The sequence below is a fragment of the Chelonoidis abingdonii genome, chromosome 2 (genome assembly GCF_003597395.2).
Source record: "Chelonoidis abingdonii isolate Lonesome George chromosome 2, CheloAbing_2.0, whole genome shotgun sequence".
Taxonomy (NCBI): Eukaryota; Metazoa; Chordata; order Testudines; family Testudinidae; genus Chelonoidis; species Chelonoidis abingdonii.
This window is the reverse complement of record NC_133770.1, coordinates 109514620-109529342: the sequence shown is the minus strand read 5'-3', so window position 1 is coordinate 109529342 and position 14723 is coordinate 109514620.

Genomic DNA, 14723 nt, shown 5'->3' with positions numbered 1-14723 from the left:
TAGTTGTTTAAAGTTCTTTTTAATTTATTAAGCATAAATGCCCTTTGTAATGTTTTATTTTTAAATTACTTCAGTGTGGCTCTTCCTATCCCATTGAAATAACACATCATGCAGCAGTAGCTGTGGGTTTTTGGTGGAACAGCTGTGTAAATGGCTTCATAAAACTTTCATTGCTCTTTTGTGTGCATACAGAACTTATGTCCTGCATAAGGCTAATCTTGGGTTTTGTAATTTTTTCATAATAGGGAGGAAGAGATATATAAATTACATTATTTAACTATTTGATTTTTGTATATTTCATGTTTTAGAGCAAGGCAGAAGGTTGTCTAAACAGGTATCAACTAAGTAATAGAGAAATTGCACAAGACAGAAGAAGCATTGTAATATTTAACACTGATTGACTAACTTAGTTAATTCTTTTCCTATAGCTAATTCTAAACTTGAATAAATGTATTCTGTCTCCATGAGATTAACGCATTTAGTTTTTGAAAATACAGTCTACCACAATGACAACTTTTGAGAAAATCATTGCAATATTAAAGTCTCTCAGTTGTCTCCTGATAATTATATGGTTTAGCAGAAGGGTCAGAAAGGTAGCATGGTTGTGCTACATAGATTTCATCTTAAGAAACTGAATTGGCTAGTGTGCCCTTCTTGTGTGTCATGGAACAGGGTTAAAATCCTCAAAATAAATTAGTGTGGGTTTAGCGGTTGGCCACTGCACTGCAGATTTTTTTGTCAGCTAACCAAAGTTCTGTACTGTCTTGTCTTGGAGTTTCTATGATGAATTGTCCATGTGAATGAAGGCTTCTAGGTTAGCTGGAGCTCTGAAGGCTGATAATTATGCTGTATGTTTTATACTGATAATTATGCTGTATGTTTTATGTTTTTACAATTATGGTAATAGGTATACTAGTAAAATGTAGATATTTTGTGATGTTACAAAGTTTTTAGTAAAAAGACCAAGGCTCTGCTATTAAACCTTTGCTGGGATCAAAGATTTATATAAAAAATGTTTATGATAACATAGTAAATGTGTGGAGCAATTTACTGATGTTCAGTGGGTGATTACCATGATGGTGCCATTATTTTTCACATTTTTTACCTATATATTTTGGACACTTGTGAACCAAAACAAGGTAGAAACACGTCAAGAGATGCAAATATTCTTTTTGCTTTAGAACGCAGAATATTGCTCAATAGTTTTGAAGAAGCCTTGTATGAGACAAAATGTTAGCAGTGTACGTTCGTAGGGTGACCAGATGTCCAGATTTTATAGGGACAGTTCCAATTTTTGGGGTCTTTTTCTTATGTAGGCTTATATAGGCTCCTATTTACTGCCCACCTTCACCCCCACTCCCATCCCAATTTTTCACATTTGCTGTCTGGTCACCCTAACTATATGGAAATGCAGTACTACTGATTTGTTTTTTGCCAGCATGTGTGTTGACATAGTGAAAAGGAGCGTTAGATAATTTTGATTGCTTTCACTCTTTCGTAAAGATTCAACTCATTTCCATATTTGTCCTACCCTCTTATAAAAATCTAGATGGGCTACTGACAACTTTAGACACTTTGAAACTAGGGAGCGAGTAGGCATAGCCCAATATGTATTTCATGATCTACAGTTACTATGCCACCTAAAATGAAAGATTAAGCTCCTAGTAACATAATTTCTTTCACAAAATACAGAAAATTGCAGCGAAGTAGGGCATTATTGTAATTTAAGGGAAATGGTGCAGATAAATCCCCTTTAATAGATCTGTTTTGTAGATGTAGAAACCTTTAGTAGTCAGTTATTTATTCCTTTTGGCTGACTGACCTTAGTGAGAAGAAATGCAGGACCCTTCTGGTTTGTGATTCTGTAGTATTAGGTGCGCAGTCTCTTTATTTTTCCTAAATTGAAATAAATGATTTCCACAGTCTTGGAAAGGTGAACTCTGGTCAATAATGAAAGCAATTTAGAAATATTTTCATTTTCTCAGTGTATTTCTCATGTTTGAGTTAAATTAAATTCTCAGTATTCTGAGATCCTGGGCTTTATTTTCATTTAGAAGAATCTGTGCCAACTAGTAAGTGGAGAAAGCTGCTGGAGCAAAAATGATCGCTATGATTTAATTGCAGGTGGGAGGAGAAATTGAAGCTGGGCTTGGACTATTGGTAAGAGGAATATTCAAATGAGACCTATTTGTTTTTAATCAAAATCGGGAGTGTTCACAAACCAACATTTTTGTTTTTTGAAAATATTTTTATATAAAATGTTTGTTTCAGTTTCCTGCAGTTTTGATAATCCTTAGTTTCCCAAGGAGTTTGGTGCTTGGTTGTTTAGTGTAGCCTATAGGGCTTCCTCTCAACCCCAATAAATATATATGTATGCATACTACTAATGGAATCCTCTGACCTTCTGCAATGTGGAAGTCTTTTTCAGTGCAAGCTGAACAATATGAAAAGGATTTAATGCTCAATTTTTGTAATACTTTAAAAACAAGACTTTATAAATGATAGTTTCTTAATGAAATGGACTTTTCTTCCTTCATGTGACTAGTGCTTATTAAAAGAACGTTAGCCTGGTAGTGCTGGATAATGAATTCCTTTATTTATCCACAGAACAGATACAGCATGTGTAGTTTCAGAGTAGCAGCTGTGTTAGTCTGTATCCGCAAAAAGAACAGGAGTACTTGTGGCACCTTAGGGACTAACAAATATATTTCAGCGTGAGCTTTCGTGAGCTACAGCTCACTTCTTCGGATGCATGTGTAGTGGCACTGCAAGCTTCCACCATGCTGCTACTTGTGTCTGAACCCTGACCTTGAGGGATGTTTTTCTTAGTCTTTCTTTCCTCATCCATATATAGCTAGCAAGTAGCAGTTCTTTGTCGCTTTTGCATTTTATTCTCCTGCAGGTTTTTTCCATGTTTTTTAATAATTCCTGTGGATCCTGTAAAAATGTATTTACCTCAGGAACGTAACGAATACTACATTTGTTCAGCAATTAGGCCTGTGCTTTGGAGTGTCTCTGTACTTTGGTGGGGAAGCAATTACAGGGAGCAGGAGAGCAACAGGACCATGCTGGAGCTCATGAACGATCTGTGACAAGGGCAGTCCAGGAACATAGCAGATAATGGGGGTGGATGGGGACTGTGCGCTTTGGACTGCCGTTTTGCATGCACACACTCCAGCCCTCATTCAGACTCCAGGTGACCAATTTAGTTCCTTGTTACTCAGGCTTCTGAGACAAAGTGCTCCTTTTTATTGTTCATCATTTATTCCATGCCGCGTAATGTCCTACGTATGTTACCATGGTTAAGAGAAATGTGATCTCTTTTCCTGTAGAATCCTGATCCAGCAGAGGTGGTTGTCTGAGCTGGTGCCCCTCTTCAGGCATAGCATAGATTCTTTGTCAGACTGAAAAAAAACAGCTTAAGAGAGGGGTTTGAAATGCTATTCCTGGCCCACATGTAGCTAACACCCTCCACTTCTCTGCACCTAGTCCCACATTTACATGTAAAAGGCTAGGGGAGAGAGTGAGTGTAAGTTGCAGAGGTGTGTGGGGGCAGAGCCGCACAAGCTGCTCCTGATCTGGCTGCTTCTGTTATGAGGAATCGACTTTTAGTTTGAGAGAGGGCTGCCTCATCATCTTTGATGGGTTGGATTACTAGGGGAAAGGGGAACAACTTTCCATCCAGGATGTGGACGTGAACAGAGTCATTAACTGGATGTATGGGAGGAGTGTATCAGTAAAGAGGAGCATTCAGTTAGGCAATTCTGATTTGGGATCAAGATGTCTGGCTTACCCTATTCTCTCCACATTGGTTTTCTGTGCCCATAAATTGTCCACTGGTGTGGGAAGGTATTTTTATTCACTAGAGAGTTGAGTGAGTTGTGGACAAGGACAAAGACAATAGATTCGAAATAACTCCTTGCAGTGTGGAATGTTTTCAAACACACCACACATTCCTTTGGATACCCACATATGTGGGCACAGACAGACAACTTTCAAAACAGGAAATATAGCCTATGTGCCTGGCATATTCTGAGGACAGAATGTGAGACCTGATGCTTTGTCCTAGAGCAAAGTCCTGTGGGAAGAAGCTACACAGAACCCAAAGATTTTCCTCAGTCTGTGTCATCAGTGGAGGATTCCGGAGTTGAATGTGGTGTCCAGCTCTGAGAACAACAAAACTAATTGACTTTTTTTTAAAATTTCTTTTTCGTTTCCTTGTAACTCAAGAGGAGCTGGACACAGCCACCCCAATGCCAAGTCAGCAGAGGGACAGCTCTGCTGTGAAAGAATTTCTGAATAATTGTAAAATACAAATTTTTCAGGGAGAGATTGCAAAACTGTCAACTTCACAACATTGCAACTGACAAATCCTGCAGGGTTTATTCAGACTTTATTTTGGGTTAAAATGTAAAGGTAAAATTATTTTATTAGGGTTTAGCTTTTAGTTCTCGACTAATGGGGTAGTATCTATAATTTTTTTTATTATATTTACTGTCACTATTAAAAATATGCCTTTCTTTTTACCCAGTGCAGCCCAAAGCAAGGAGTTTGGCTTGTAAGCCAGGGATGCCTTTCCACCCAAACCTGTTAAATCAAATATGACATCTTCAGTATGGTTTAATTGATAACTCCTATGCCCAACTTCTCACAGATGAGCAAGTGTTAAAGTCTATTTCCTCCACTTTTAATAAATGCTTTAAAAAGTCTGCAAATAGAAGGGTTTGTGTGGTACAGATACCAATTTACAGGTGCTTATCTGTGCAAACCTGGCACATCCAGTACTGTTCCTTATAAAAGCCTACACTTAAGCCTGTGCTTAAAGAGGTCTTTGTGAAGGGTCAGAATTAAGTTTGTGCATGTATCCTTAACTTTGGCCTTTCTTAATCTTTGAGTGTTTTAACCATGCTGCCTTACTGTTCTGTTAACAAAGTTTTTGCACTTAGGAATTTTTTTCAAATATGGGGGGAGGGAGGAGGAAAGGAGGGGGAGAAATAGTGATACATTTTCCAGGACTCCAAAGTTCTGTTGGCTTGCAGCAAATTGCCAATAGTGAGAATGAATTCTGTAATCTGGAACTGTATGGCTAGATACCAATGAAGACCACTAAACAGTATGCAACAGAGCAATTCAGTGGTGTCTAGCCATACAGTTCCAGATTATAGCAATTAAACCCCATAGGAGTTAAACTTCATCAGTTTGAGTGCTGATATACATTAGGACAGAGTTTTGAAGCTGTTTTGCACTTTAGGTCTCCATCAACCCTCACTAACTACTTTGAACAAGGTCTTCAAATCTTTTCTTGCTGCCCCAGCTGTCCTTTCCAATTCAGAACAATATACTTAATTAGCTCTTTGCTACACAAGTAATTTAGCCGTGAATAAGTATCCACTGATCATCCCTTAGCTCTTGCTTTTACAAATTGACTAAACCACTTACATGATTTTTCAAAGGTTTATAATTTGGGCAGATTAGGATAATTTTCATCTGGAACAAACAAAAAGCTCTTTTCAATAAGGCCTATGTCAATGAGAAGATTTCACCTTTAAACTGTTTTGTCTGTAGGTCTGTTTTTAAGTTTTGCAAAAACATTCTTTATGATGATGAGAAATTGATATTCTCTTCCCCCCCCATGTTTATAATCCTGTAGGATGCTACTAATTTACAAATATCTTATCATATGATACTAGTTGAGCAGAGTTAGGCCTGGCCAGTACTTGGACGGGGACCATACTAGGAAGGCTGAGGTGCTGCAACAGGTGGTTTGAGTCAGCAGGTCAACCAAAACTCCAGCTTGGTGTTAGGGGCAACTATGCTGTCAATGGTGTCATGTTTCAGGTCAGATGGAAAGCAGAGGTCCTAACCACCTACCATTTACCCCGCTCCACTAAAACCAAGGAAGTTAATCCTGGTCCAATTCCAATATTGGTATTTACGTTTTGGCTGACATGCTTTCCTCTGAAGCTTCGATTGCATACCCTATTCTTCACTTCCTGTCCTAAAATGTCCCGTGTTGCTGTGCAATATCAAACAGCTGCTGTGTCCTGCCCAGAAGACATTTAGTGCCAATTTAGTAATTCCTCTTATTTATGTAAAGTGCTTTGAAACCTTTCAGGGTGAAATGTTTTACCCATCCCTATGAAGATGGGTCTTACAGCACTGAGGGGCAGACCCATTGAAGTCAATGGAGCTGTGACGATATACACTAGCTGAAAATCCACCGCACTGACATTACCCATGCCTCTGTTTTAGTGACTCAGCCTCTGATCAAACAAATTGATAGGTATGCCCAATACAGTCTAAGGGCTGGTCTACGCCAATGCTGTAAATCGATCTAAGTTATGCTAGTTCAGTTATGTAAATGATGTTGACATAAGTCAATTTACGGTGGTGTCTATAACATGCTATGTTGATGGGAGACACTTTCCCGTCGCAATAGCTTCCACCTCTCAGGGAGGTGGAGTACAGATTTCGACGGGAGAGCACTCTCCCATCAACTTAATGTGTCTTTACCAGTGTAAACATGACCTAAGAGACACAAAGGTTAAAATGTAAGGCTTGGTCCAAAGCCCATGTAGGAGTCCTCCTATTGGCTTCATTGTGCTTTAATAGTAAATAACTGAGGTTTAGTTTAGAAAAATGCAAGCTTGTACATCTGGGGGAATAAGTTTTAAAATCTACACATCAAATGGAAGGGAGAAACCTGGAAAGCAATAATGCTAAGAGAGCACTGGGGTGAAAAGGGATAGTATATCAGCTCTGTTTACAATGCACTAGTATAAAGCCATTGTAATTTTGCACTGCATTTGTAGCCTACCAGTCAGCGTGACCTACTCGCTGGCCTGTTCACAAAGACGTAAGTCTGATGCAGCTTTCATCTCGAATGGTGGTTCTTTAAGTTGTAGAGAGTAATTTTTTTTGGCTCTGGTGGTCCTCAGCTCAATCCTCATTGTCAGCCAACATGATGATCATCACACATACAAAATGTATTACACAATTCACCTGGATAGAACTACATAGTTCCTGCCTACAGCTTTAGTACAACCAGTCCTGGAATATCATCTCTGCTGTGGGCACCTCATTATGAAGTTATAGAGAATCGGGAGAATTAAAAAGGAACAATAGAAATAGTTGAGATGATAAAATAATTTAATGTATTATTTGAATGGGAGACAACTTGGTGGGGGGGGGGGGGAGATGGGGAAAGAGATTATTACATTCTTCCAGTATGTGTAGATTGTTAATACCAAATAAAGGGATTATTTAACATGATACAAAAGCATATAACTAGGAGTATTGGGATGAATTTAAGAAAATGGAAAATTCCCTGATTGTGATAGTTTCCCCAAGGTATGTGGAGCCTCACTGAGATATTTTAAAATTGGACTAGACAAAGCAGTTGGTGTACTGTATAAAACAATGCTGCAGTGGCTGCAGAAATGACCTAATAGGTCTCCCTCATCTCCTGTTTGACTGTTATCTGAACATTCCGTAGTGCTTTTCTTGACCATTTTAACAGCAGATACATTATCTGAAAAGAGATGATCTTTCTTAACATAGTGTCTTATTAACAGGTGCCATTATTAATTCTTGCAATTGGCCAAAAAGTAGTTAATGAAAATTAAAATGTTTTGGTGGCAATAGAAGGCTTTTCAAAAATAGAAATTTCCACTCTGTAGAGGATGACGGGATCTAATCAAAGTATACACTTACCTTCCATCTGTGGAGCCCAATGCATTTTTCAAACTAGAATGTATTAAGGCCTTGTCTACACATAGATTTTTGTACTAATATAACTATTTCCATTAGGAGTGTGATTTTTTTTTTCTCTTTTTCTGAAATAGCTATATTGGTATGAGTCTTAGTGTGGACACAGATACACTGGTATAAAGGTGCAGTATAGTTTGTTCCTCTTTCCTTATGAGAATAAGCTATATCTGTTAAGGAACCTTTAGTTTAGGATGCAGTTTTTCTTCAGGTGTTTGCACAAGCCCATTTCAATGTAGGGGTATGGGTGCCCTGAGTACAGTTACTGGAATTTTTTCCATTAGTGGTATCCTTCAGATCGACTCCAGTGATGCACAGTCTGTATGGGAAGACCCTTTTGGAGGCCCCAACTGTCCATGTACCTGGTCTCTGATGCCTTGGAGATGGGTTGGGACGCTCATCTAGGGCACCTCAGGATTCAAGGTCTGTGGTCTGAAGAAGAGCTTGCGCTCCATATCAATATCAGAGAAATCAGAGCAGTCAGCCTGGCCTGCTGGGCATTCGTAACATACATTATAGACAAGGCAGTCTTGGTTCTCACGGACAATACAGCCATCATGTACTACATCAACAGGCAGGGTGGAGCGTTCTCTTCTCCTCCATGCCAGGAGCATCAAACCTGCGGATATACAGAACCAGCTCACAGATCACTTCAACAGGTCTTTCCCCACTCACCATGAGTGGTGCCTTCATCTAATATCACAAGGGACATCTTCTAAAGGTGGGGGGGACTCCCTTTATAGATCTGTTTGCTACCCACAGCAAACAAGAAATGCCATCAGTTTCGCTCCCTGTGGGGCCACAGCCTGGGCTCCCTTCTTGTTGGCATGGGCAACTTATCTGTGTTATGCCTTCCCCCCACCCCATTCCATTAATTCACAAGGTTCTGTTGAATATCAAGCAGGACTGAGCATGAATCAGCCTTATAGCCCAGACAGCACTAGTTCACCACCCTCTTAAGCCTTTTGGTGGAATTGTAAATCTGGCTCCCACTGCACCTGGACATGATCACCCAGGTGCAGGGTAAGCTGCTCCACCCAAACCTCAGCTCATCATCTGACAGCCTGGAATCTTCATGGCTGAATCCTGGAAAGCAAGCTTGCTCAGAGCAGGTTCATAGAGTCCTACTAGGCAGCAGAAAACCCTCTAGCAGGGCAACTTACCTGGCAAAGTGGAAACTATTCTCCATCTGATCTTCCCAATGCAGGATTTCCCCTATGCAGTCCTTGTTGCAGCTTGTTTTGGAGTACCTTCTACTCTTAAAACAACAAGGTATTGCCCTTTCTTCAATCAAGGTTCACCTGGTGGCCATTTCAGCTTTCCATCCTAAGGTTGACAACAGATCTGGGTTTTTTTTGTTTTTACGCTAAATGGGTATCCATTTTCTCAAAGGCCTGGGGAGGGTGTTCCCTCAGGTAAAGGAACCATTCCCTCCTTGGGATCTAAACCTTGCCCTGGCAAAGCTGATGGGCCTGCACTTCGAGCCATTAGTGACATGCTCACTGTTGCACCTCTTCTGGAAGGTGGACTTTTTAGTGGCCATCACTTTGGCCAGGAGAGTTTTGGAGATCTGAGCTCTCACATCAGAACCCTCAGATACAGTCTTCTTCAGAGATAAAGTACAGCTATGCCCTCACCCAAAGTTCCTCCAGAAAGTGATTTCACAATTCCACTGCAGCCAAGCAATTTTTTTTACCAGTATTCTATCCAAGGCCACATGCACATAGAGAAAACAATGTCTGCACTTCTTGGATGGTAGATGGGCTCCAGCATTTTATATTTAGAGGACCAAATCATTCTGCAGATGGACTCAGCTGCTTATAGTGATAGCTGAGAGAATGAAGGGGCTCCCCATCTCTGCCCAGAGGATTTGATCTTGGATTACTTTGGGTATGTCTCCATTACCCACCAGATTGCCGGGCAGCGATCGATCCAGCGGGGATCAATTTATCACATCTAGACTCGATAAATTGACCCCTGAGTGCTCTCCCATCGACTCCTGTACTCCACCGCTGCAAGAGGCACAGGCGGAGTTGACGGGGGAGTGGCAGCAGACTCACTGCAGTGAAGACACCATGGTAAGTAGGTGTAAGTATGGCGACTTCAGTTAAGTTGCGTAACTTAGATCAATTTCTACCCCGCCCCCCCCTGCTTTCCAAATCCCAGCTGTGAAGGGATGGACTTAGAAACAGTTTGCACCCCCCCCCCCCCCCAGTGTAGACCAGGCCTTTGTGTATCTGGGCATGCTATGACCTCATACGGGTCCCTCTGCCACCTAACCTGAATGCTCACTCCACAAGATCTCAGGGTTCTTTGGCCACTTGCCTGGCTTAAGTCCCTATTCAAGACATCTGCAGGGCAGCAACTGGGTCCTTGGTGCACACATTCTCATTGCACTTGCCATTACCCAACAAGCCAGAGACAATGCCTACTTTGGCAGTGCAGTGTTGCAGTCAGCTTGTCCTTGAACTCAGAGCCCACCTCCTGTGCAACTGCTTCTGAGTCACCTACACTGGAATGGACATGTGCAAGCACTTGAAAAATGGTTACTAACCTTTCTGTAACTGTTGTTCCTTGAGATGTGTTACACATATCTATTCCAAGAACCAGCCGCTGACCCTTTGTTGGAGTGGTTGGTAAGAAGAAACTGAAGCTTATACCAGCTGAAACTTATACCAGTACTATGAGCCCACGGCACCAAGGGGTGCTGGAGCTGACCCAAGGGATACTACTAAGGGAAACATTTCTGGTAACTGTGCTTGGAGTGTGTGCACACCTGCATTGGAATGGACATGTGCAATACATCTTGAAGAACTACAGTTACAGAAATGTTAGTAGCCATTTTATATAGGTATAGAGAGGTTGTACTGCTTTAACTATACCAGTTTAGTTAAAATGGTACAGCTTGTGCGTGTAGACAAAACCTCACAAGACCCTGGGGAGGTCAGTTTTATTACCCTTATTTTATAGATGGGGAAAGCTGAGACAGAAGTTAATGCCTTGCCCAATATTGCACAGGAAATCTGTGGTACTCTCAGTCCTGGGCTTTCATCACAAGACTATCCTTCCCCTTTGCGGGCCTTTACTTAGTCCTTTTCAGATATGGAGTGGTGGTAAAGATTGAATGACCCTAAATAAAGAACTCAGTACACCACAATGAATGAATTAATATGTAAGATTTAAACTACTCTTTTTGGAGGGGGAAGGGGGAAGCAACTCTTCTCAAATGAGGAGTGGTTGGATTATATCTGATGTAGAAACTGATTCCCCTGGCGAAACTTATTCTAATTTACAGAGTGTTAAACATTTCAGACTAACCTAATTTATAATATATCATCTCTTTCGCCTTTGGCAGCAACATCTATGTTTTGCTCTTGACGTGAATATGATCTATATTTGCTGTTTGTTTTTTGTTTTGTTTTTTTACAGCCTGCCACCAGATGGAGTTCTTTTCTCAGAGAAGTTCTTTCTAGTACTTAAGACCCAGAGAAACCAAAATGATGGATTTCTCCGTTCTGGAATATGAAAGTTATCTTCCATTAATAACATTGAATGCTTGTTAGTGGTTTTTTATTTAGCCTTGGTTGTTTAAGAGGTAACCCTGAGGATCTGTTTTGATTTTGAGACATTGATTGATGGCAGTTTTGTTAAACAATCATGACATCCCCGGAACACCTCCTTATGTAAAGGTAGGATTTTTTCCCAATAATTTGTACATTGTCCCTTGGAGTGTAATTTTAGATTAAGGTTGGGCAAAGAGTTCAGGTGAAAATCCTAGCATTCTACATTTACGTCTGCTGAACCGATCTCTGATCTTAGTTTCACTCAGACTTCAGAATTGTGACATCAGAGCTAGTTGCAGGAGGAAGTGGCTGAAGGGCACGTACAGTCCAAGACTAGAGTTCCTTGAATTAATACACTGAAACTTGGATACATATCCACAGTGCATGGATTTCTGCACAGCTCTACCTAAACTCCCAAAGTTGTTGCCAGTGAACATAGTGGGTCCACTCCACATGGATTCCTTGGCTGGCAATTTCTTCTTCAGCTGTTCCAAACAGTGCATCAGAAATCCAGAGGGGAGACCTCCAAAGACCTCAGAGTCTCCACAGTCTGGGACCCAATACCCAGAGGTCAGCTCGCTGCAGAAAAGCAGCCAGCCAAGTAGACTGGCTCAATCTTACTTTATCTGAGGTTAACAGTCTCATTAGGAAATGAGAGAAGTCCCCTCCTAGATCCTACTTGCAGAGCACGGGCAGAAGGGGATTGTGGGTTTGGGTTCTGCACATTTTGAAGTTTGGTAATTTAAAAAATCTGGGCTGTATACATCACTTTTTCCTTGCATCTCGTTGCTTTATATTTATTATGGGGTTTTATTTTACTCATTTGTTTTAAAATTGTAATTAATTTTTTGAACACACACATCTGTGTATACACACTTCTGTGGTCAGCAGCCAAACTTCTGATTCTCCTCCTTGCTGTAGTTTTGGACAGATAGATGGACACACACAAATTTGCTTTTGTTTTGTTATAGTTGAGGTGTTTCTTTTGGAATAACATGGTGAAGTATTTTGGAACTTCTGAATATTTTAAATGACAAAATTAGCATCTGCAAATGTGTTACAGTAAACGTGGATGACTAATGATTCAACAAATTGATGATGGGGTCTGAAGCTTTTCATTTCTAAGTCACCAGTCTCAATCCAGTGTAGGTTGGTAGTAACTGACATCCATTGCTATCTCACAGCTGTTTGACCTATGTGAAATGAGTGGGTGATCTCTGTCTGTTTCCTAGTACAGTGCTTTTCAACCTGTGATCTGTGGGCCCCTGGGAGTCTGCAGACTATAAGATTTCCAAAAGGGTCCACACCTCCATTTGAAAATTTTTAGTGGTCTGCAAATGAAAAAAGGTTGAAAACCACTGCCCTAGTAGACATGGGTCTAGATCATGAAATCTACCATCACAGTACTTATTGGGACTCCTGTTGACAATCTCAGCAGCAATCCTAGAGAGGACAAAAGCATGGAGACTGAGCTACTGTTTGAACTACAGTTCAAACAAAATAGCTCCTTACAGCATGGAGGCATGTTGGCTGTGTGGTGTCAGCATGCAGTGCTGTGGCCAGTGATGTGTCTATTCTCTGGCTAAAAGGAGAGCTTTAGTCTCCAGGGCGGTCAACATGTTAGTTTTCATTAACATCAAATTCACCTGAAATTTTTAATAAAATGGGAACTTGACTCTTGGGGTAGAGAAAAGGATCTCTGACTGGTGCTCAGCCAGAAAGTGAGCACATAATTTAAAAAAATACCCTGGAGTAATAGACAATTTGCATCTGCAAAGGACATGCTGTACCACAGGCAAATAGTACTCAAGTGGTAAAGAGCACAAATGTGTTCTCTTAAGGAAAACAATGTATCCTTAGAAGAAGAAATGTGAGGAGAGAGATTTCTTTCTACCGCAAAATTTTATTAATAGGCAATAAACAGATAACAGATTATTTAAAAAAAATTTGCTGCAGCTTTATTGGAACAGTAGGAAATTGGTATTGGAACAATACCAGATGTTAATGGCCTGTCCCAAAGGGATTGGTGATTCTGAGTGCCTCCCTATTTAGTGCCTAATTTAAGACACTTTAATGTAGTCTGCATAAATGGGGGAGGTGCTTATCATTGGCTTAAAATCAGGGCCCTTGCAAGTGTCTTAAATTGAACATTCAATAACTGAAGTACCACAAGTCATTTTTTTTTTTTTAAATGGAGGCAGTTAGCACCACTTTATGGTCTTCTGAAATCTTAATGTCTTGTTTCCTTGCCTTGTCAGTCAGATGCTTTTCAGCCAGTGTCAGGAAATTTACATTGATTCCTGGCACTGTTTTTTAAAGGGAGAAAGGGGGAACACCATGAAGTCTCACTTTCTGCTAACAACAGGAAGTAAATGTCATTGAGTCAGACAGCTTAACAGTTTCAGAGATGTCTTCTGTTGAACCACCAAATTATTGGGCTCCAGAATTAATATTCAGTCATGCAGTCCTGCTGCATGACAATAGAATAGCAATAGTGCAGTGGAGCAGTGCAGGCACTGAACTGGAAGGTATTTGGCCTATGTAGTTCATGTTTCCCAACTGAAGCTCTATTACCACATTTTAAAGACTGATCACCTGAGAGGTGAGAGGCCTTCTCAGATTGAAATTATGGCTAATATATTTTTTCACTATGGATTTGAACCTGCTCCCAGAGAAGTCTTGCCAATGATTACCATGGGAGTAGGACTGAACTGAGTTATTTCTTATCATGTACATATTAACTGTGGAGAGAAACTGTCATCTTGTCCTTCAGTTTTCTCGATCAATGTACTTATGAACATTCTTAGGTGTACACTTTTTCTGATATATTGTTACAATTGTTGGCCCCATAATTGCTCCTATATGTTATAACATCACTATTATTGAATTGTCTCCTGACGTGTCCTGATTTCTAGGGACCGACGTTTGCTTGCTCATTATACTTCTTTTTTTTTTTCCTTATCACTGAATTTAGGATTTAGATCTTTCTAATTGCTGGTAACCAGACCATTGAGGCCCCACCCCTGCTCTGCCTGCTTCCCTCAAGGCCCTGCTTCTGCTCCACCTCTTCCTTCAAGGCCCCATCCACTTCTCTGCCTCTTCCTCCCCCAGGCCTCACCCCTGATCCATCTCTTCCCCCCAAAGCCCCAGCCCCATTGCTAGCTTCTCTCCCTCTGTCGCTGGCTGTCTCATCTCAAGGAGCCTGCCTGCAGGAAGGAGTCGGCCGTGGCTGAACTGGTGCAGGTTAATGACCTGTTGCCTCTCTCCACTCTGCAGTAACCAGACTTTTGGTTTGGGTGCCATTTAGGGTTGCCAGCTCCCCTTGTCGACCAGACTTTCTGGTTGAAAACCAGGCACTGGCAACCCTAAATGGCACCTGGACACAGAAACCAA